The sequence below is a fragment of the Taudactylus pleione genome, unplaced genomic scaffold, assembly GCF_031769625.1.
Source record: "Taudactylus pleione unplaced genomic scaffold, aTauple2 ptg001305l, whole genome shotgun sequence".
Taxonomy (NCBI): Eukaryota; Metazoa; Chordata; class Amphibia; order Anura; family Myobatrachidae; genus Taudactylus; species Taudactylus pleione.
Window position 1 is genome coordinate 28278 of NW_028285705.1, and position 23453 is coordinate 51730.

The following is a 23453-nucleotide window of genomic DNA, read 5'->3' on the forward strand; positions in this document are numbered from 1 at the left end:
CTGCTGTTGCTGCGTAAGGTGATACATCTACCCAGTGGGCTGTCACAGTCATATAGTCCTTAGTCTGCCCTGTTCCACTTGTCCACATGTCCGTGGTTAAGTGGACATTGTGTACAACGGCATTTTTCAGGACACTGAGGACACTTTTTCTGACGTTTCTGTACAGTCTCGGTATCGCCTGCCTAGTGAAGTGGAATCTAGACGGGATTTGGAACCGGGGACACACTACCTCCATCAATTGTCTAAATCCCACTGCACTAATGGCGGATACCGGACGCACGTCTAACACCAACATAGCAGTCAAGGCCTCAGTTATACGTTTTGCTTCAGGATGACTGCTGTCGTACTTCATCCTCCTCGCTAAGGACTGTTGGAGGGTCAATTGTTTAGTAAAAGTAGTGGTGTTCCTACTTCCTCTCTGGGATGATGAACGACTCCCAGCAGCAGCAACAGCAGCAGCGGCAGCAGTAGGCGTAGCAATGCAGGATCCTCCAGAGGAATCCCGGATAGGAGAGTCAGTCATGCCAGTGACATGGCCTGCAGGACTACTTCCGATCCTGACTTAGGAGGAAATTGACGAGGAGGGAGTTGACGGTGTGGTTTGCAGGCGCTTGGATACAACAGGACAACGGGATTTAGGTGTCCCTGGACTGCTTACGGTCTTAGCCAAAGTTTCTGAACTTGACAGTAACTTTTTATGAACGCGCTGCAGGTGCCGTATAAGGGAGGATGTTCCTAGGTGGTTGACGTCCCTACCCCTACTTATTTCACCTTTACATATGGTACATATGGCAAGACAGTTGTTGTCCGGATTTGGATAGAAATATTGCCAGACCAAAGAGGTGGAATGTTTGGTCTTCTGCCCAGGCATGACCGTGATGGGCTTTTTCATCCCACGGACAACAACTGTCTCCCCCGGAGCCTGATTTAAACAAACCACATCACCATCAGAATCCTCCTCGCCAACTTCCTCCTCAGCGCCAGCTACACCAGTATCCTCATCCTGTTGTACTTCAACAGTGACATCTTCAATTTGCATATCAGCAAGTGGACTGTGGGTGCTCCTTTCAGCACTTGCAGGGGGCGTGCAAATGGTGGAAAGAGCCACCTCTTCCCGTCCAGTGCTGGGAAGGTCAGGCATCGCAAACACCACCACACTTGGACTCTCCTTGGGGATTTGTGATATCTTCTTAGAAAGCACAGTTCTTCGCTGTGCTTTTGCCAGCTTAACTCTTTTGATTTTTTTAGTGGGAGGAGGGCTTCCATCGTCATGTGAAGCTGAACCACTAGTCATGAACATACTAGGGATCGACCTTAGCCGTTCCTTGCCACTCCGTGTCGTAAATGGCATATTGGCAAGTTTACGTTTCTCTTCAGCTGATTTAAATGTCTTTTTCAAGGTCATTTTCCTGAACTTTGCCATTTGGGATTGTATGTGCCCTCTACTATGACATTGGGCATCGGCCTTGGCAGACGACGTTGATGGCATGTTATCGTCTATGTCATGACTAGTGGCAGCAGCTTCAGCACTAGGAGGAAGTGGTTCTTGATCTTTCTCTATTTTATTTTTATCGGAGAAAGTTTGGTCCTCCATTTATGTTATATCGATTTGATATATACGTGCGGCTAAACCCAGAAAATAATTTTTTTTTTGGTTTGGACTGGAGTGTACTTTCGGGGGTTACAGCACCCTTAACGATCAAGCCAGCCGGCCCTTTACTTATGACACAGGCGCACGCTTGGCACTACTTTGTTGATGCACGTGCGGCTACTGCGCACACAATTCACAAACACAGAAAATAATTTTTTTTTTGGTTTGGACTGGAGTGTACTTTCGGGGGTTACAGCACCCTTAATGGTCAAGCCAGCCGGCCCTTTACTTATGACACAGGCGCACGCTTGGCACTACTTTGTTGATGCACGTGCGGCTACTGCGCACACAATTCACAAACACAGAAAATAATTTTTTTTTTGGTTTGGACTGGAGTGTACTTTCGGGGGTTACAGCACCCTTAACGGTCAAGCCAGCCGGCCCTTTACTTATGACACAGGCGCACGCTTGGCACTACTTTGTTGATGCACGTGCGGCTACTGCGCACACAATTCACAAACACAGAAAATAATTTTTTTTTTGGTTTGGACTGGAGTGTACTTTCGGGGGTTACAGCACCCTTAACGGTCAAGCCAGCCGGCCCTTTACTTATGACACAGGCGCACGCTTGGCACTACTTTGTTGATGCACGTGCGGCTACTGCGCACACAATTCACAAACACAGAAAATAATTTTTTTTTTGGTTTGGACTGGAGTGTACTTTCGGGGGTTACAGCACCCTTAACGGTCAAGCCAGCCGGCCCTTTACTTATGACACAGGCGCACGCTTGGCACTACTTTGTTGATGCACGTGCGGCTACTGCGCACACAATTCACAAACACAGAAAATAATTTTTTTTTTGGTTTGGACTGGAGTGTACTTTCGGGGGTTACAGCACCCTTAACGGTCAAGCCAGCCGGCCCTTTACTTATGACACAGGCGCACGCTTGGCACTACTTTGTTGATGCACGTGCGGCTACTGCGCACACAATTCACAAACACAGAAAATAATTTTTTTTTTGGTTTGGACTGGAGTGTACTTTCGGGGGTTACAGCACCCTTAACGGTCAAGCCAGCTGGCCCTTTACTTATGACACAGGCGCACGCTTGGCACTACTTTGTTGATGCACGTGCGGCTACTGCGCACACAATTCACAAACACAGAAAATAATTTTTTTTTTGGTTTGGACTGGAGTGTACTTTCGGGGGTTACAGCACCCTTAACGGTCAAGCCAGCCGGCCCTTTACTTATGACACAGGCGCACGCTTGGCACTACTTTGTTGATGCACGTGCGGCTACTGCGCACACAATTCACAAACACAGAAAATAATTTTTTTTTTGGTTTGGACTGGAGTGTACTTTCGGGGGTTACAGCACCCTTAACGGTCAAGCCAGCCGGCCCTTTACTTATGACACAGGCGCACGCTTGGCACTACTTTGTTGATGCACGTGCGGCTACTGCGCACACAATTCACAAACACAGAAAATAATTTTTTTTTTGGTTTGGACTGGAGTGTATTTTCGGGGGTTACAGCACCCTTAACGGTCAAGCCAGCCGGCCCTTTACTTATGACACAGGCGCACGCTTGGCACTACTTTGTTGATGCACGTGCGGCTACTGCGCACACAATTCACAAACACAGAAAATAATTTTTTTTTTGGTTTGGACTGGAGTGTACTTTCGGGGGTTACAGCACCCTTAACGGTCAAGCCAGCCGGCCCTTTACTTATGACACAGGCGCACGCTTGGCACTACTTTGTTGATGCATGTGCGGCTACTGCGCACACAATTCACAAACAGAAAATAATTTTTTTTTTGGTTTGGACTGGAGTGTACTTTCGGGGGTTACAGCACCCTTAACGGTCAAGCCAGCCGGCCCTTTACTTATGACACAGGCGCACGCTTGGCACTACTTTGTTGATGCACGTGCGGCTACTGCGCACACAATTCACAAACACAGAAAATAATTTTTTTTTGGTTTGGACTGGAGTGTACTTTCGGGGGTTACAGCACCCTTAACGGTCAAGCCAGCCGGCCCTTTACTTATGACACAGGCGCACGCTTGGCACTACTTTGTTGATGCACGTGCGGCTACTGCGCACACAATTCACAAACACAGAAAATAATTATTTTTTTGGTTTGGACTGGAGTGTACTTTCGGGGGTTACAGCACCCTTAACGGTCAAGCCAGCCGGCCCTTTACTTATGACACAGGCGCACGCTTGGCACTACTTTGTTGATGCACGTGCGGCTACTGCGCACACAATTCACAAACACAGAAAATAATTTTTTTTTTGGTTTGGACTGGAGTGTACTTTCGGGGGTTACAGCACCCTTAACGGTCAAGCCAGCCGGCCCTTTACTTATGACACAGGCGCACGCTTGGCACTACTTTGTTGATGCACGTGCGGCTACTGCGCACACAATTCACAAACACAGAAAATAATTTTTTTTTTGGTTTGGACTGGAGTGTACTTTCGGGGGTTACAGCACCCTTAACGGTCAAGCCAGCCGGCCCTTTACTTATGACACAGGCGCACGCTTGGCACTACTTTGTTGATGCACGTGTGGCTACTGCGCACACAATTCACAAACACAGAAAATAATTTTTTTTTTGGTTTGGACTGGAGTGTACTTTCGGGGGTTACAGCACCCTTAACGGTCAAGCCAGCCGGCCCTTTACTTATGACACAGGCGCACGCTTGGCACTACTTTGTTGATGCACGTGCGGCTACTGCGCACACAATTCACAAACACAGAAAATATATTATTTTTTTAGCACTTGGGGGGAGCACCCCTGATGGACAGAGCACCCCCTGGACAACATTGCAGCACTCCTTTAGGACTGGGACACTGCACAGGACTTTGGAGTGGACACAGCCCCTATGGAGAACTGACTGCACAACACAGTCCAGCCAGCCCCTATGGACTTTGAAGTAGTGGACACAGCCCCTATTAACAACAGCAGCACAGCACAACACAGCCAGCCCCTATGGACTTTGAAGTAGTGGACAACAGCAGCACTACACTACACTACACTACACAGCCCTAACTCCCACCCTCCCTCTTCACTGTCCACAGCCGAGTGAGAAAATGGCGCCGACGTGGGTACCTTATATAGGATCCAAAACCCGCGAGACTCGGAAGGCGGGATGATGACGTTTTGCCTCGATTTCAGATCCGAGTCAGGCGGGAAAAGTCGAGCCTGATTCGGATCGGACTCGGATCGGGGGGGCTCGGGGGGGTTCGGATTTCAGAAATCCGAACCCGCTCACCCCTAATTAATATACACATATTTTGCGGTAGAGCACTGTGGACCTCATTCAGAATCAGTCGTTGCTGCCGCTCGGTCGTAAGGGAAAAGGGGCTGGATATGCAAATGATGCGCTCGCAAGTTGCGTCGTTAAGATGGGATCATTAGCTAGACGAGCGAGGGGAGGATGCGGCTGTAAGACTAAAAACAAGCCCCCTTCTCGTTCGCAATACACGTCATTTCCGGGCATATAAGGATTAATCGCGACCATCGGGAACCATCGGAGCTGTTCGTAGAGCATATGGTTGACCATACCCTCTCTTAAGCTCTACGATCATGTCAGTGTAAATACCTCCCATGTCACGTGTGCCATGACACTACTTTGTTAATTATGCACTCCCATAAAACGCCGTTCGCATTGTCAGGCAAGCCTGCGTTCGGATCTCCACTCCCCCGTTTTCAAGCACCTTCCTCTGTTACCACCGACAAACACCTCATCCTGTCACTAAAACTAACGACCTGGCCAAGTTGAAGGAGAGAGAAATTTCCGATCGCGACAGCTAGTTTGCGCACGCGCATTGCGAAACTTATGCATGCGCTGTTTTGCGAACATCGCTGGGTACAACTGAGCGGCCGCTTACAACCGACTCTGAATGAGGTCCTGAATCTGATCTGCAATGCATTGGTGTATAAAGCAGAGTATATTTAATAGTCTATGACATATTTGTATTTGGATTTTATATGTGGACTTCTTGGATATGCCTGTGCAGTATATGACATGACCAGTCATTTCCTAGCAGGAGGTCTGATGAATAGAAAGACCTGGGAACTCCAGATGAGACCTGGATGGAAGCTTTCTGTGTGAAGGTGTGAAGAGAGTCAATGGCCAAATTGTCCTGTGATATGTCCCTGAGATTGTGGACCTCATTCAGAGTCGGTCATAGCGGCCGCACGGTCGTACGGGCTACGGCCGCATAATCCGATCGTACAGCTGGTCGATCATAAACAAAGTGACGCCCATTCGTTAGCACTGCACCTCCTCTAGCTACCGACTGATCTGATCGAACGAACGAGACAGTCGTAGTCAGGCGCTGTCAGTCGCTGTATGCTAATTATGTTGTGATGGTTGCGGCCGTATGTGTTGTATTGATGGTCACATGTCATGTTTACATGGACTATCGAACAGCTTGTTATTAGCTTGTTGTCAATTATCTAATTAAGAGTGTTTAACTCTTGCTGTTCTTTTTATTCAGTTTTTTTTCATGTGTCAATAAACTTTATTGTTTTTTTGTGGGTGTTTTCCCGTTCTCGTTTTTTTAAATAATTTCCAAAACAAAGTAATGTTTCTTATCTGTGAATGTACTGTTGCTAATTGAGTTTACTTTAATAATGCATGTGCATTTTGCGTTAGGATCTTTTGCATTCTTATGTTTGCAATTGCACACTGCATGTTTTAGCCAATCAAATCTGACCTTATTTTTCGGGTCACATGATTAAAGGATTGGCCAATAGTGGGTTTTTTTTGGGAAACTGAGTAAATATTTTAGCCAATCATCTTTATTTTACCCCATGTATATTTCATGTTTTCTGTAAAATCGGCCATTGCCATCATGAGAGCCGCGGCCTTTACCCGTCGGGAATTGATGATCCTTGTCAATATTATGGACAGGCGGCTTACGAACGTCCAGCCTCCAATTTCCAACTGCATAAAGCGTGCGGCCTATGCGGAGGTGAGGAGAGCCCTTCGCAGTGCGGGATTTAGGCGCAATATAGCGCAACTAGAGAGGCGGTGGTCGGATTTGTGCCGCTGGTCGCCAGTCCTTTTGACAAATTTGCGTGCGCGATTACGCAGACGTAAGTATGCATTTGTATAAATGTTATAATTAGTGGACTGTTAAAAATGTCTGTTCCTTTTCCAATTCTTTTATTAAATGTAAACAAACCCTCCTGTATGTTGTCCCTATTGTCCTGAGTGTGTAAAGTGTACTTGTATTGTGTAGCCAAAAGTGAAAACTAAACTTAGATTTTTTTAATATCTTTAAATTTTAGAAACACAGCGGAGACAGAGAAGGGCCCGCAGATTTGGCCGCAATGCAGGTCCCAACCTGCAGCCCTGCCCCTCAGCTTCCCCATCCACTCAACCCAGCCCTCCCTCCCCACCACCATACTCCCCAAGTAACCCTCCCACCCTCTTCCAAAACTCCCCTAGTAATCCTCCCTCCCCTGCCCACTCATCCCAAATCTCCACTCCCATGCCCAAGTCCTCAACACAAATATCCCCTCCCTTGGATTTTTTCCTCTCCATTTCCCCTCCCACCATTCCCCCAACTCCAACTTTCTCCCCATCTGCATCTCCATCGGGTGCTTCCTTGCCACGCTCTGATGGAATGTGTTTTTTAATTTTTTATTTTTTGGGGGGGGGTGTTGTTGTTATCCATGTTTTTTTTAAAATATTTTGGCTGTGTGTTTGTTTTCTTTTTTACAGTATGGGTGTCATAATCATTGCGCAGTAATCCTGTTATTCAATATTTTGTGCTTATGTTTTGTGCCTGGGCCCTTTTTTTTTGGGGTGCCCAAAAATTTATGCCTTTTGGGGTTTACAAAATGCTTTTTATTTGGTGTAAAAATTGATTACATTTGTATTTGTATTTTAGATTTAAATAAAACATGTCACAGAACTTGGGAAGGTGATAGGAACCAGACTAACCTTGTTAATGTTGTGTACACTGTGTTTAAAATGTATTAAGATGTAACTTCATTAGGAAAAGTGATGTTAGCCATAGCAAACGAACACATTGTATTTTTGGATTATCACGAACATTCTAGAAGTGAATATGTGCAGTGTGTTTTAAGGATATGGCCATCATGACTAAAGAATACACCTCCCAGTTGTTTATAAATCATCCTAGGGTTTTTTTGGTTAGGCCACATAGTTAGGATTTCAAAGTGTTTTACACCATAAAAGTTTCTACATAATAATAATGTTGTGTGGAGGAAACTTTAGAACACACCCTAACATCATTGTGTCTACCCACTGTTTGGGACATTGAATGATGTTTAATGTTAAAATGTGGGTCATTTTTTAGATGTTTTTAATCTACAAATACATTTTTCTGTCCACAGATCTAACCAACATACTTGTGGGAATTCGGGAGGAATTAACGGGAACAAGTGGACATCTGTTGGAGGCCTACTGCTGCCTACAGCGGATTGTGGGGAGTCTGGAGCGTTTTTAGTTTTTTTTTTCTCTTTGTACATTTATAATTTTTGATATTTCCAGTAAAGTTTTGTTTGTAAAACATTTGTCCTCTTTTTTCTTAAAAATTAAATGGTGTAATTCTACATTTCAAATACTTTGTTAACAAAGCTGGGTGCCTTTCCATAATGTAACTAATACAAAAATGTTTATGTAAACCTTAAGAACATTTGCAGTAATGTTTTTTTTTTTGGTTTGGGGTTGCCCTACATTATCCACCTCAAAATGACTTACAAAATACATTTACACCAAACCTTTTTTTATGGTAAAACATTTATTAAATAACAAACATTTTGCCAACATGCTTTTAATTGTAAAAAGCATTTCATCACATAATCACACAAAAAAATGGCCTCAGGGATTTCCAACAAAAAATATCTTGCTTAGTCAGACATAAACAACAAAAGCAAAAATCAAACATAATATTTCTTTTTTAACAGACAAATTTACCAAAAAAAAGACAAATTAACTAAACATGTGGTGGTATATCCGGAAAAATTATGTTAGTTGTCCAAAAACAGTACAGGATATTGCCAATGGGTTCCATTAGTTTTTCAGTTTTGGAAAGTGTTGTGATTTTTTTTGCAAAAAAAAAATTAATAATTAGGTACATCTTAAAATACATTTGCTCTAACTGTAAAATTAAAATTAAATTTAAAAATTTTTACCTAAAAAATCTTGAAACAACAGAATCGCATCTGGCCCCCCCTGACAGCTTCACAACACCTTCCTCGGGGGGCCATCCTCTGGCAAGGCATCCTCTGGCTGCATGGGTACTCAACTCCTTACTGCAATGTTGTGTAAAATTCCACACATGACCACAATGTGAGAAACCATATCCGGCGAGTACATGAGTGCACCACCAGAGTGATAGAGACACCGGAACCGGCCCTTTAGAAGGCCGATACAGTGCTCCACCACCTGCCTGGTGGCAGTGAACGCGGCATTATATTGAGTTAGTGGCCCTGGTGTGGGAGTCAAATAAGGAGTCAGCAGCCAGGGCATGCAAGGATATCCACTGTCACCTGATGGAAATGGGACACCAAAAGATACATAAATTGTCAATGAAAACATGTTTACACTATTAATATAGCTACATACTGGATTTATACTTACCAAGAAGCCACACGTCACCAGTTTGCAGTGTGCTTAATTTTGGCCAAATTACTGAATGCTGGATCATGTACGCATCATGGCTGCAGCCTGGAAATTTGGCATTCAGGGAGAGGATCTGTAGGGAGGCATCACATAGCACCATTACATTTAGCGAATGGAAATGTTTACGGTTCCTATAGATTTGTTCCCTGCATGCAATGGGCTGAAGTGCTATATGAGTGCCATCCACTACCCCTATGATGTGTGGAAAGCCTGCAATCTCAAAAAACTTCTGCTTTACCACATCAAGGGCTTCCGTATCCAACGGCATACTAATAAAATGTGCTATATGATTGAAGAATGCATCTAGCACATGCCTCAGGATCCATGAAAATGAGGGCTGGGAGAGGCCACCCACCGGCCCGACAGTGGTTTGGAAGGACCCTGAGGTGCAGAAATGTAACACCGCCAACAACTGTGTAAGTGGTGTGATTGCTGTAGGAATGTGAATCTGACTTCCTAGATCATTCTTTATTATTGAAAGAGTGTCTAGGATAATATTTGGAGGCAGGCGATAAGTGGTTACAACCACATCATCAGGCATTCCAAAAAGGGTGACACGTGTTCTATATATCTTGGCCCTTGCACGCCTCCTATGCCTACGCCCAGGAGGAGGCTGAGGAAGGTTGGTGGGGGGCAACATGGCCACTATTAGGTGGCCCACATTGCTCTGTAAAGTTCCAAATATAAAAAAAGTGTTGTTGAGAAATGTTTTTCAATATTTATCCAAAAATACTTAGCTTAGTAATAATGGTGCATATTCTTACAGGGTCGGGCAGTGCCATCTTCGGGAACCCCTACAGGTGTTGTTTGTGTTTGTTTTTTTTTTATGGAAGAAAAAGAAAATAATATTTTAAAAAAAAAAACAACACTATTACTACTATTATTGTAAAAACAATCCTTAACTTTGATATTGGGCAATATTAAGAATTGAAAACATAATTATTGTTTTATCAATAAAAACCACATATGCATTATTAAATCTTAAAAATACAGCAAAAAACACTTCATTATTAAATACAACAAACTTTTAGGTTTGTAAAAATAGACACTTACCTGAATCAAGTACAAACTGGACTGTTAAACACCTAAAACAAAACAATAGAACATGACAATAATTGTTTGAATAATGTCCTTATTTTGGTGTTTAATACCAAAAAAAAAATTAAAATCTTGCAGTAGGCTGGCACACTTACTGGAGTCTGCAAAGAACGTTGTTATGTTGTTCCTCGAAAAATACGGCCACCCAAACACTCAAAGTAACCGGGTTTGGGAAATGTATGGACAAACCAAAATTTAAAAAAAAACCACCACCCAAAAAAACCCCCCCAAAAATCCCACCCCCCAAAAAATTAAATAAAAAACCCACCACCCAAAAAATAAAATAAAAAAAACCCACCACCCAAAAAAAAAAACCACCAACCAAAAAAAACAAATAAAAACCCACCATCCAAAAAGAAAAAAAAAACCAACCACCCAAAAAAAAACAAAACCCACCAACCAAAAAAAAACAAATAAAAACCCACCACCCAAAAAAAAAAAACCACCACTCAAATGCACCACTCAAAAAACACACACAAGCATCACTCAAAACACACACACAAGCACCACTCAAAAAACACACACAAGCACCACTCAAACAACACACACAAGCACCTCTCAAACAACACACACAAGCACCACTCAAACAACACACACAAGCACCACTCAAACAACACACACAAGCACCACTCAAACAACACACACAAGCACCACTCAAACAACACACACAAGCACCACTCAAAAAACACACACAAGCACCACTCAAACAACACACACAAGCACCACTCAAACAACACACACAAGCACCACTCAAAAAACACACACAAGCACCACTCAAACAACACACACAAGCACCACTCAAACAACACACACAAGCACCACTCAAACAACACACACAAGCACCACTCAAAAAACACACACAAGCACCACTCAAACAACACACACAAGCACCTCTCAAACAACACACACAAGCACCACTCAAAAAAAACACACAAGCACCACTCAAACAACACACACAAGCACCACTCAAACAACACACACAAGCACCACTCAAACAACACACACAAGCACCACTCAAACAACACACACAAGCACCACTCAAACAACACACACAAGCACCTCTCAAACAACACACACAAGCACCACTCAAAAAAAACACACAAGCACCACTCAAACAACACACACAAGCACCACTCAAACAACTCCAAACACTGTAAACACTAGCAATCCCTTCCTGCACCACAAATCACTCCAACTACAACCCACAAGTAAGGGAACATTTGGCTTTGCCTTAAATAAGGCCAAAAATAACACAATGATTGAATCATGCAGGCAAGGTGTGCACTGTACGTAGGCAAATAGGGATGCACGGGTAACCAATCCAGGGATGCGCTCACATCTAGCCCAACCCACACAGTGATTACGGAATGCAGGCAAGGTGTGCATTGTACATAGGCAAATAGGGATGCATGGGTAACCAATCCAGGGATGCGCTCACATCTAGCCCAACCCACGCAGTGATTACAGAATGCAGGCAAGGTGTGCATTGTACGTAGGCAAATAGGGATGCATGGGTAACCAATCCAGGGATGCGCTCACATCTAGCCCAACCCACGCAGTGATTACAGAATGCAGGCAAGGTGTGCATTGTACGTAGGAAAATAGGGATGCACGGGTAACCAATCCAGGGATGCGCTCACATCTAGCCCAACCCACGCAGTGATTACGGAATGCAGGCAAGGTGTGCATTGTACGTAGGCAAATAGGGATGCACGGGTAACCAATCCAGGGATGCACTCACATCTAGCCCAACCCACGCAGTGATTACAGAATGCAGGCAAGGTGTGCATTGTACGTAGGCAAATAGGGATGCATGGGTAACCAATCCAGGGATGCGCTCACATCTAGCCCAACCCACGCAGTGATTACGGAATGCAGGCAAAGTGTGCATTGTACGTAGGCAAATAGGGATGCACGGGTAACCAATCCAGGGATGCGCTCACATCTAGCCCAACCCACGCAGTGATTACGGAATGCAGGCAAGGTGTGCATTGTACGTAGGCAAATAGGGATGCACGGGTAACCAATCCAGGGATGCGCTCACATCTATAAAATAGTCTTCACAAGCACTATTCTTCATGCTCTCTCACAAGTTTGGAAAATGGCAAGCGAGGAGCATGATGGGCAGAGGCCAAATGAGGCAGGTAAGTGTTAAACACATTTTGAAAAAAAAACAAGAACAGTTCATATTTTCCAAAAATGCAGTTTTAGTTTTAACAAAATTTAAAAATATTGTAGGTGCTGGGAATCCAATTCCACCACTAGAGGAGGAGGAGGCGGGGCCAAGCAGGCCAAGGCCAAGAAATCATCAGTTTTCAAGGATAGAGCTTGAGACATTGGTGACCATGACAATGGATAACCTTGTCCATGCCCCAAGAAATATGGGGGCTGGAGCCAAAGACAGGATTTGGGATGAGATATCCAGGGCTGTTAATGCTGTGGGGACAACCCACAGAACCATGAAAGTCGTGAAAAAACGGTAAGAAAATGATATTGTGTGTACTGAAGTCAAAAGCGAGATCTTAATTAAATAAACTAACCCTTAAAAAATGCAAAATCACATTGTCAGATGGACTGATTTCAAGTACCAACTGAAGAGGAAGCTACGGAGTAGGGTGGACCATGCTGCGGGGACAGGTGGTGGTCCCATCCCTGAGGAGCTGACCTTGACGAGGTTGGAGACATTGGCTCAGGGATGTGTGACGGAAGAGGAGATAGTCGGCGTGTCCACTATGGACACTGACATGGCCGACTTCAACGCTCCACATGTGCAAGAATGTAAATATTTTTTGGAATCAAAAAAGTATAAAGCTCAAATGTGTATGCGTTGTTTTATTTTAAAAAAATACTAATGTTTTATTTTTATTTTCTAGACTCAGAGGAGGTAGTGCCTGCTCCTGAGGTCAGGTCTGGGTCCAGCACAGATGGAGACTCTGCAGGGGAGGATCCAAGTACTCCATCTGGGGACCCTGTGGAGTCTACTCCAGGGCAACCATCGGAACGAGCAGTGCCTCTCCTCACCAGGTTGGTCTCCCAAACTCAGGAGAACAGATGTGTTCTTCTGAGGATGGAGACCACTCTGGTGAGGGTGGCGGTGGCCCTGGAGACCATTGCTGGGGCCATAGATAGTTGGGCCAATACCCAGGAGCAGGCAAACCCACCTGCCATGATGGAGCGAGACTCCCTTCCTCCCAGGACCACCACCTCTGGCAGCCCAACAGCCACCCCCGCAAGTATGGAGAGCCCTATGCCTAGGCCTGAGGAAATCCCATCTACCTCTGGCCAGGCCAGTCGGCGTGTTACAGGCCAGTCGGCTGTCCGTAGCTTACCTCTTCCTCCGAGCCGGCCCAAACGACGCAAGTAGCCCTGGATATCTCCTCCCTCACCTCTTGTCCAGTCCCCATATTTCTTGTCACCAATGTCTCAAGCTCTTTTTTTTTTAAATAATTTATTTTTAGAATTGTGTTTTTTATTTTTTATTTTTATTTATAGGCAAATGTTGCCCTAACAATTGTAACTAAAATTGTGATTACAGGCTAATTTCCTAAAAATAAAAAATTTTTTGAAACAAAATGTCTAAATTTTACTATATCAATGTATACATGTTTTAAAAAGTATGGTATCTGAAAAGGCTGCTACGCAAAACACAATGCTATATGTTTTAAAAACTGTCCGAACAAAATAAGTTTAAAAAGCACAAAGAAACATTTGCGTTACGAATTCTCTAATGCACAGGCAAGTGAAATCATTTACAAGGTAATTAGCAGTGTTAATAGTTACAATGCAACAATCTTAGCTGCTTGGTTTGTGTGGTTCCAATTAGAAACATCACAAGTAACATCGGATTAACGATTGTACTGTTGTGGCTTACGGACGCTTCTTGCCTACCTTAGCCTTGATGATCATCCTGTTCGTAGAGTGATGTTGTCATGCATCCGCAATTCATGGTCGTACGAAGCAGATAATTTATGCACTCCCCTAAAACGCCTGGAAACGCTGAAGAACGCCTCCGTTTGCAGACCACCATCCCCGTATACACCCACAAATGGACTTTCCTGTCAATCAACTTTCGCAATCCACTTCCATTTCAGAAGCCCTACGACCGGCAGTATTTTGCATCGGTAGAGCTCGTACGCACATGCGCACAGCTAGCCGTGCGCAGGCGCAGAAAGAAAAACATCGGATGCGTACGACCAACTCTGAATGAGGTCCTGTGGCTTGTGTGTCTGCACTTTTGTGGAGAAATGTTTGTTTTTCACGATTCCCTGCACATTGCAGGAAGACGAAAGCGAATACTATTGCTGGTTATTCTACATAGATATGTTGTTACTGTGTGATAAATGTATCAAAGGATGAATGTAATTTACCATTTCCTGTGGGATGTTATATCAACATGTTAGGAGACAGTTATACTGGATGCTAAATCAGTTTATGTTTAGGAAGCTACTGCTTTAGGTGGTAGATTAGAAAGGAGGAAATTAGGTGACTCCTTTGAAATGTAATATGTGGTTATTTTCTATTTTGTGAGACATCATGATTGGCTGAGAGGAACACAGGGTGGATTTACCCCCCTGTGAAATTGTGTGTAAGAATGATATAAAAAGAGGGACTGTGAGCCCTGTATGTGTCCAACCCTGCCTATCCTTTGTGGAGAAGAGCTGCTGATTGATAAGATTCCTGTATGCTGATGTACCCCTTCAACTTGAAGGAAGGTTTTTTTCAAGACTATGGCCCTCATTCAGAGCCGGACGCTATTTGCGGTCGTTCGTTTAAAAACAAGGGGTGGCTATTTAAATGATCCGTACGCACATTGCAGTGTGTTCACACCTCTAAGTTTGAACGAACGAGCAAAACATACGCTCGTTTATTTGTTAAAAACGCCCCCTGGCCGCACGCATCCTACGTCATGTCCGCTATTTATTAGATTAATCGAGTACATCGACCAGCGTATGAACTGCTCGCTATTCTTGTGGTTGGTGTTTGCTACCACAAATTTGCGTGCAGTTCTGGCTATAAAATAACCCAGTGACGTGGTCAATGACGCTGCTGTTTTAAATATACACACCCATAAAACGCCCGTTTTGACCTTTAAGCACGCCTGCGTTCGGATCTCCACTCCCCATTTTCAAGCACCTTCCCCTGTTACCACCCACATACGCCTCATTCTGTCACTCAAAATAGCAGGCACTCGCTATATAGCGTACAAAGGATTTTCGGCCGCACTGACTGGTTCGCGCATGCGTACTAAAAAGCGTACGCATGCGCAGATGTGCAAACATCGCTCGGAACGAGCGTACTGCCGCTAACGAGCGGCTCTGAATGAGGGCCTATGAGCGATAAACATCTTGCCTGACAATTGCATCTCAATCCTGCGACCAACAGAATTGCACCAAACGCTATTCTGTTCTCCGACTGTTCTGGTGGAGCTCCGCGTCTCCAAGTTCAAGCCCTCTGCCAGCTACCGAGCAGACCTGGTCCATTGTGAGGGATCAGGAGGAATCAGCCGACACCAATCAGGGGGTGTGGCCACAGCTAGTCAAACGCATATGCAGCAGAAGCGGTTCCAGGTGCCGAGGTAGGAGCCTGGATATTCGAAAACGGTTCTGAGTGCCGATAGGAGGAGCTCGGTGGTGACAGCATCGTTATGCCCACGGCGCAGTGGGCAGAGTTAGTGACAGGTGATCACTGACGGTAAGTGGTAATCCCTGATACCCCAAGGTCAAGTGGGGATTGAAACCCCAACATCAGGAGTCTGGGATGGAAACCATCCGGTCACAAATAGTATGCCCTGTATTAGTACAGTAGTAATAGTATACCATGTAGTGGTACAGTAGTAATAGAGTAACAGTAAGCCCTGTATTAGTACAGTAGTAATAGAGTAATAGTATGCCCTATATTAGTACAGTAGTAGAGTAATAGTATACCCTGTATTAGTACAGTAGTAATAGAGTAATAGTATGCCCTGTATTAGTACAGTAGTAATAGAGTAATAGTATGCCCTGTATTAGTACAGTAGTAATAGAGTAATAGTATACCCTGTATTAGTACAGTAGTAATAGAGTAATAGTATGCCCTGTATTAGTACAGTAGTAATAGAGTAATTGTATGCCCTGTATTAGTACAGTAGTAATAGAGTAATAGTATGCTCTGTAGTAGTACAGTAGTAATAGAGTAATTGTATGCCCTGTATTAGTACAGTAGTAATAGAGTAATAGTATACCCTGTATTAGTACAGTAGTAATAGAGTAATAGTATGCCCTGTATTAGTACAGTAGTAATAGAGTAATTGTATGCCCTGTATTAGTACAGTAGTAACAGAGTAATAGTATGCCCTGTATTAGTACAGTAGTAGAGTAATAGTATGCCATGTATTAGTACAGTAATAATAGAGTAATAGTATGCCATGTAGTGGTGCAGTAGTAATATAGTAGTTGTATTCCCTGTATTAGTACAGTAATAATAGAGTAATAGCATACCATGTAGTAATACAGTAGTAATAGAGTAATTGTATGCCCTGTATTAGTACAGAAGTAATAGAGTAATAGTATGCTCTGTAGTAGTGCAGAAGTAATAGAGTAATAGTATGCCATGTATTAGTACATTAGTAATAGAGTAATAGCATGCCCTGCATTAGTACAGTAGTAACAGAGTAATAGTATGCCCTGTATTAGTACAGTAGTAATAGAGTAATAGTATACCCTGTATTAGTACAGTAGTAATAGAGTAATAGTATGCCCTGTATTAGTACTGTAGTAATAGAGTAATAGTATGCCCTGTATTAGTACAGTAATAATAGAGTAATAGTATGCCCTGTATTAGTACAGTAATAATAGAGTAATAGTATGCCATGTATTAGTACAGTAATAATAGAGTAATAGTATGCCATGTATTAGTACAGTAATAATAGAGTAATAGTATGCCATGTATTAGTACAGTAATAATAGAGTAATAGTATGCCATGTATTAGTACAGTAATAATAGAGTAATAGTATGCCCTGAGGTAGTACAGTAATAATAGAGTAATAGTATGCCCTGTAGTAGTACAGTAATAATAGAGTAATAGTATGCCATGTATTAGTACAGTAATAATAGAGTAATAGTATGCCCTGTATTAGTACAGTAATAATAGAGTAATAGTATGCCCTGTATTAGTACAGTAATAATAGAGTAATAGTATGCCCTGTAGTAGTACAGTAATAATAGAGTAATAGTATGCCATGTATTAGTACAGTAATAATAGAGTAATAGTATGCCCTGTATTAGTACAGTAATAACAGAGTAATAGTATGCCCTGTATTAGTACAGTAATAATAGAGTAATAGTATGCCCTGTAGTAGTACAGTAATAATAGAGTAGTAGTATGCTCTTTAGTAGTACAGTTGTAATAGAGTAATAGTATGCCCTGTATTAGTACTGTAGCAATAGAGTAATAGTATGCCATGTAGTAGTACAGTAATAACAGAGTAATAGTATGCCATGTATTAGTACAGTAATAATAGAGTAATAGTATGCCCTGTATTAGTACAGTAGTAACAGAGTAATAGTATGCCCTGTATTAGTACAGTAATAATAGAGTAATAGTATGCCATGTATTAGTACAGTAATAATAGAGTAATAGTATGCCATGTATTAGTACTGTAGCAATAGAGTAATAGTATGCCATGTATTAGTACAGTAATAATAGAGTAATAGTATGCCCTGTATTAGTACTGTAGCAATAGAGTAATAGTATGCCATGTATTAGTACAGTAATAATAGAGTAATAGTATGCCATGTATTAGTACAGTAATAATAGAGTAATAGTATGCCATGTATTAGTACAGTAATAATAGAGTAATAGTATGCCCTGTATTAGTACAGTAGTAATAGAGTAATAGTATGCCCTGTATTAGTACAGTAATAATAGAGTAATAGTATGCCATGTATTAGTACAGTAATAATAGAGTAATAGTATGCCCTGTATTAGTACAGTAATAATAGAGTAATAGTATGCCCTGTATTAGTACAGTAGTAATAGAGTAATAGTATACCCTGTATTAGTACAGTAGTAATAGAATAATAGTATACCCTGTATTAGTACAGTAGTAATAGAGTAATAGTATACCCTGTATTAGTACAGTAATAATAGAGTAATAGTATGCCCTGTATTAGTACAGTAATAATAGAATAATAGTATACCCTGTATTAGTACAGTAGTAATAGAATAATAGTATACCCTGTATTAGTACAGTAGTAATAGAGTAATAGTATACCCTGTATTAGTACAGTAATAATAGAGTAATAGTATGCCCTGTAGTAGTACAGTAATAATATAGTAGTTGTATTCCCTGTATTAGTACAGTAATAATAGAGTAATAGTATGCCCTGTAGTAGTACAGTAATAATAGAGTAATAGTATGCCATGTATTAGTACAGTAATAATAGAGTAATAGTATGCCCTGTATTAGTACAGTAATAACAGAGTAATAGTATGCCCTGTATTAGTACAGTAATAATAGAGTAATAGTATGCCCTGTAGTAGTACAGTAATAATAGAGTAGTAGTATGCTCTTTAGTAGTACAGTTGTAATAGAGTAATAGTATGCCCTGTATTAGTACTGTAGCAATAGAGTAATAGTATGCCATGTAGTAGTACAGTAATAACAGAGTAATAGTATGCCATGTATTAGTACAGTAATAATAGAGTAATAGTATGCCCTGTATTAGTACAGTAGTAACAGAGTAATAGTATGCCCTGTATTAGTACAGTAATAATAGAGTAATAGTATGCCATGTATTAGTACAGTAATAATAGAGTAATAGTATGCCATGTATTAGTACTGTAGCAATAGAGTAATAGTATGCCATGTATTAGTACAGTAATAATAGAGTAATAGTATGCCCTGTATTAGTACTGTAGCAATAGAGTAATAGTATGCCATGTATTAGTACAGTAATAATAGAGTAATAGTATGCCATGTATTAGTACAGTAATAATAGAGTAATAGTATGCCATGTATTAGTACAGTAATAATAGAGTAATAGTATGCCCTGTATTAGTACAGTAGTAATAGAGTAATAGTATGCCCTGTATTAGTACAGTAATAATAGAGTAATAGTATGCCATGTATTAGTACAGTAATAATAGAGTAATAGTATGCCATGTATTAGTACAGTAATAATAGAGTAATAGTATGCCCTGTATTAGTACAGTAGTAATAGAGTAATAGTATGCCATGTATTAGTACAGTAGTAATAGAGTAATAGTATGCCCTGTATTAGTACAGTAGTAATAGAGTAATAGTATGCCCTGTATTAGTACAGTAGTAATAGAGTAATAGTATACCCTGTATTAGTACAGTAGTAATAGAATAATAGTATACCCTGTATTAGTACAGTAGTAATAGAGTAATAGTATACCCTGTATTAGTACAGTAATAATAGAGTAATAGTATGCCCTGTATTAGTACAGTAATAATAGAATAATAGTATACCCTGTATTAGTACAGTAGTAATAGAATAATAGTATACCCTGTATTAGTACAGTAATAATAGAGTAATAGTATGCCCTGTATTAGTACAGTAGTAATAGAGTAATAGTATACCCTGTATTAGTACAGTAGTAATAGAATAATAGTATACCCTGTATTAGTACAGTAGTAATAGAGTAATAGTATACCCTGTATTAGTACAGTAGTAATAGAGTAATAGTATACCCTGTATTAGTACAGTAGTAATAGAGTAATAGTATACCCTGTATTAGTACAGTAGTAATATTGTAATAGTATACCCTGTATTAGTACAGTAGTAATAGAGTAATAGTATACCCTGTATTAGTACAGTAGTAATAGTATACCCTGTATTAGTACAGTAGTAATATTGTAATAGTATACCCTGTATTAGTACAGTAGTAATAGAGTAATAGTATGCCCTGTATTAGTACAGTTAGTGCCTGCACATAGTGGGCCTGATACAAAGTGACTGATTTTGCCTGAAGCAGCAGTAACCCGATTTTACTAGTTTATACAAATGCAAGATTCCATTCAGATAATGCGAGAATCCTCTCGCGGGAAGCTGCGATAACGCACTGATTTGACGCTAACCAGCAGTGTTATTATAGTACGGGAGATTCTGTTTGTCAGTGGATGTGGCTGGGAATGGAGGACTTTCTGTGTAGTGAGTAAATAGCTCTATTCTATTGCACATATTTATATTATTATTACGCTTGTTGTGGCCAACACGATTGGTTATATTTGCAAACATCGGCCGGGTGCGTGTGAACACAGCGTTGCAATCCGCGCTGAATCAGGCCCTAATTTCGCTGGTGAGGAAATCCAATGATTGGGTTGCCTAGAGCAATACTGAAGCTGGGTACACACCTATTCCATTAGCTGCTGATCGGGTTAAACTCTCCCGACCAGCCAAGCGGTGACCCCCGCCAGCTGCCTGCGAGACCCGGGCACACTGTGCAGACGTAGCTCAGTACCGGCCTCTATGGGATCGGGAGGTCGGGCCGACATATAATAAACAGCCAATAACATGCCATCTCCTGATCACAACCATTGCAGGAGCGTTATAAATCATTTATTGGCTAACCATGCTGTAATACACACCTATACAACTGTCAGCCCGATCATCTCATATCGTATATTATATAGGTGTGTACCCAGCTTTACTGGCGTCACAAGAGGGGTGCGGGACTCAGCCAAGTGTCACCCGCCGAGGGGTGACACCAAAGTTACGACTGCTCTTCAGTGACGGAAGCCGGGTGCTGCACTGTAGCATTATGGGTGGGACGCATGACGTATCGCACTCGCGATGGATTTCGCATGCATGCCGGTGTTGGTAACATTGGTACGCATGATGATCCCCGCAAAGGACCGCTCTCTCGTTAACCGGGGCCATTTGCGATGGAGGAGTTTCCGGGTTTATGACCTAGAAGCCCTTCCGGCGTCCTCCTGCACATGCGCAGAATGCCGCATGCGCCGTAGGGGATGCTGGGAGGGATCCGATTGGCCCCCTCTCACAGCACTCTGCGGAGAGAAGCCCGCAGTCAAGGCCCGGAGTGCATCACATTCCAACGCTTGGCGCATATGAGAAATGCGGGCACACCTGCATTTTCAGGGTTTTAGCGCATTTCTCGGCGTGCTGCATCTCGCCCTATGTGCAGCGCTCGGATCCTGACACAGTGAGGAAGCCTGGCAGACTTTTCCCTGGGGCGGCTGGCATCTCCTGGACCCCCGGAGTGACTAAAATGGGGGTTCAGGACACAAAGCCATGCCCCCTATCCACGAAGCCACTCCCCTGTCCCGTGAGGCCATGCCCCTTTATGCAGATGTGCGGCTTAGCGGCACGCAGAAGAGCCCTACCAGCCCCACCCACGGCGGGTGTCTACGCAATGAGGGACGCCGCTGCCCAGATTTACTGGGTTTTTTCAAACTTTCTCTCTCTTGTCATTTTGCAACATTGTACAGTAATAAATCTCCTCTGTTACCAAATATCTAAACTGATACTATGTATTATTATCACAGCGATTGAGTACAGAGCGAGTCAGCTGCTAAACAGTGTTATTGGAGTTATGTACGGCTGTTATTATGTAATGTGATCGCTGTATACTCCCTGGAGCTAGTAGTTCATATTAGCAATTGTAAAGATAAATATTGTTCTCTTTATTGATACATTGTTTCGTGTCATGTTCTAAGCGTCGCAGCACAACTCTTGTTCTGTACCTGTCCATGTAAAGATTGGCGTCACTCACCTGTTGTTGTGTTAGGCTGCTGGAACATCGCGTACTAGTAACAGGGCTTCTCTGTCTATTTATTACCTGATATACTGGCAGGTAACAGGGCTTCTCTGTGTATTTATTACCTGATATACTGGCAGGTAACAGGACGCAGGGTGACACAGGATTAGTGCAGCTATGTGCATATAACTGGTACAAAAGATCCAGCAAGGAGTGTACGGGGTTAATGCAGGTGGTGTGCGTGTGTAAGGGTAGCGCACATCTGTATTATACACGCAGTGGTACAGTGATATCTGCAGCGTCTCCATCTGTATAACCCAGTCTCCGGCACAGAGTCAACGGAGGACGGAGAGAAAAGACGCGTGGACAGGCCGCACATGGGCAGTAGCGTACTTGGGTCAGAGGTCACACTGACATTAGCGCACTTCCCTCTAGGCACAGAGGACCTCATTCAGACCCGGTCGCAAGCGCTGAGCGCTCACAACCTGGTCGATGTTTTGATCCTGCGCACGCGCGGCGGCCACACTGCATGTGCGCAAGCCCCGGAGCGAGGGAGAAACTCTCTCGCTCCGGAGCTCATTACAAAAGGGCCGGCTGTCAATGTTGATCAACAGCTCGGCCCATTTTGTAGGCATGGCGGAGGGGTGGCTACACAAACGGAGTGGCTTTCCTTAAGGAACGCCTACCGTTTTGTGGGCGGCTGGGGAGCTTCCTGCTTGATCAGAGCAGGAAGCTCCCTGGGGCTTGCGGTTGCCGAGACCCAACCTTAGGGTCTCGTCGCAAGCCCCGATGGTCAAGAGTCAAGACCATCACGACCATCAACCTGGTCGGTCGCTAAGCTGTGGGTGGTAACCCACGGCTCAACCAGGAGGCCACACTAGAAAAAGCAAGCGGCCGTCCTCATTCAGAACGAGCGCTCGCTTCTTGCGACCGCCTCTGAATGAGGGCCAGAGTCCCTGGCCCGCCAGTGAGGGAGAGACCGCACGGAGCATTCCCCTCACACTCTCGCTGCTCAAGGCTGTCACAACTAGGATGTCTCACCTGTCACCGACACGCAGGGAGTATACAAATCAACACAACACTGTAACACACAAGAACATTTCCCAGGCAGGCTGGTGCTGGTGCACATATCTGCAGGAGAGCGCTTAGTAGTACATACAGTATGACGTCAGACCATTGGTCACATATCACAGGGATCTCCTTTTATTACATATATAACACAGATCTATTTACTATCTACCAGCTCCCTTGTATAATTATGTCACACATTTACTAACAGACAATTTCTTTTTTTATTTGGTTATTTAAGTGTTAGTAAATGTCAGATTTAGCCCCAGAAACACAACATCGATTTAGATCAGTTTGAAAACAA